At 56.5% G+C, this 1,556-nt stretch overlaps 2 non-coding genes across 2 annotated transcripts; both read left to right on the plus strand.

Annotated features, from left to right (window-relative positions):
- Positions 1-273: 273 nt before the first annotated feature.
- On the plus strand, positions 274-355 carry TRNAS-GCU. The gene has a single exon. It is a non-coding gene; the product is annotated as a tRNA-Ser (tRNA).
- A 551-nt stretch (positions 356-906) lies between these two features.
- On the plus strand, positions 907-988 carry TRNAS-GCU. Its single transcript has one exon. It is a non-coding gene; the product is annotated as a tRNA-Ser (tRNA).
- The last annotated feature ends 568 nt before the right edge of the window (positions 989-1,556 follow it).

Here is a 1,556-nt window from a genome sequence, read left to right on the forward strand (position 1 = left end):
GGGCCCTCCTGGGGGCGGGGGCCGGGCTCTGCGCGGGGCTTTGTCCCCTCCGCACCGCTCTGGGCACACGGCCGGTGCCGACAGGCCTGGGGCTCTTCGCGGTTCCTCTCGCTTCACGGCACTCCCCTGCCCGGAGCCGCCCGTGCCAAGCGGCACCTGGATGGTAAAGGGCAGCTTCAAGATAGAAAGCCTGCCATTGAGCTGAGGCCGCGGGCACTTAGGGCTCAAGCGGAGAAAGGTTTTTCTTTTTGTGGTGGGAGCTATAATAGGCATGACAAGGTGGCCGAGTGGTTAAGGTGATGGACTGCTAATCCATTGTGCTCTGCACGCGTGGGTTCGAATCCCATCCTTGTCGTGAGGCACTTTTGTGGGGCGAGGTGGGCACGCTGGAAGGGAGGGACAGGATCCAGCTAGCTCTGGGCAGGTTGCAGAGGTGGGCGCATGAGACTAGGCTGGGGTTCAACACAGACAAGTGCAGGGCGAACGAGCCAGCAGCACACCTATAGGCTGGGGAACGCCTAGTCTCAAAGGAGCAATAAGGGAATAAGAGGGGCCACACACACGAATAACATTAAAGCACTGACTGCACCTTTTCTTTCCACCCACCCCCAACATTTTGATGACCAGTGGTTTGGTGAGGGCCAACCCTTCTCGTGATCCAGCACCTGACTCAGCCACTTCAATACTGCAGGAATGGCCCAAGACCTTCCAGCAGCACTGCTACCTGCAGGGCGAGATTTGCAAAAGGTCCGACAGGATGGACCTAGTTGTTTTGTGTGTGTTGTGTGCGATGCAGATATTATAACGGGTCCGGGTGGGCAGCGAGCCTTTGTACGGGAGCATGGGTGTGGTTTTTTTGGTATCGAGAAAGATTTTTCTTTTTGTGGTGGGACCTGTCATAGGCATGACAAGGTGGCCGAGTGGTTAAGGTGATGGACTGCTAATCCATTGTGCTCTGCACGCGTGGGTTCGAATCCCATCCTTGTCGTGAGACACTTTTGTTGGGCGAGGTGGGCACGCTGGAGGGGAGGGACAGGATCCAGCTAGCTCTGGGCATATTGTGCTCTGCATGCGTGGGTTCGAATCCTATCCTTCTTGTGAGGCACTTTTGTGGGGTGAGGTGGGCACGGTGGAGGGGAGGGACAGGATCCAGCTAGCTCTGGGCAGGTTGCAGAGGTGGGCCCATGAGGCTAGGCTGGGATTCAACACAGACAAGTGCAGGCCGAACGAGCCAGGAGCACACCTATAGGCTGGGAATCACCCCTCTTGCCAACACGGTTGCGGAAAGGGATCTTGGAGTCATCGCTGACTCCAGGATGGATATGAGCCACCAATGCGAGGAAGTGGCCAGCAAGGATAATTGCACCTTGTTCATCTACAGATGCATCACAAGCAGGTCCAGGCAGGTGATCCTTCCCCTGTATGCGGTGCTGGGCACGCTGCAGTTGGAGTACTGCATCCAGATGATGCAGGAGGAGACGCATGCATGCATTTCCAAATCTCAGACACAGTGTGTGAGGCAAGCAGCCTGCACATGGAAGATCTTCTTGTAATTG

Source organism: Alligator sinensis, unplaced genomic scaffold (assembly GCF_000455745.1).
Source record: "Alligator sinensis unplaced genomic scaffold, ASM45574v1 scaffold2477_1, whole genome shotgun sequence".
Lineage (NCBI taxonomy): Eukaryota > Metazoa > Chordata > Crocodylia > Alligatoridae > Alligator > Alligator sinensis.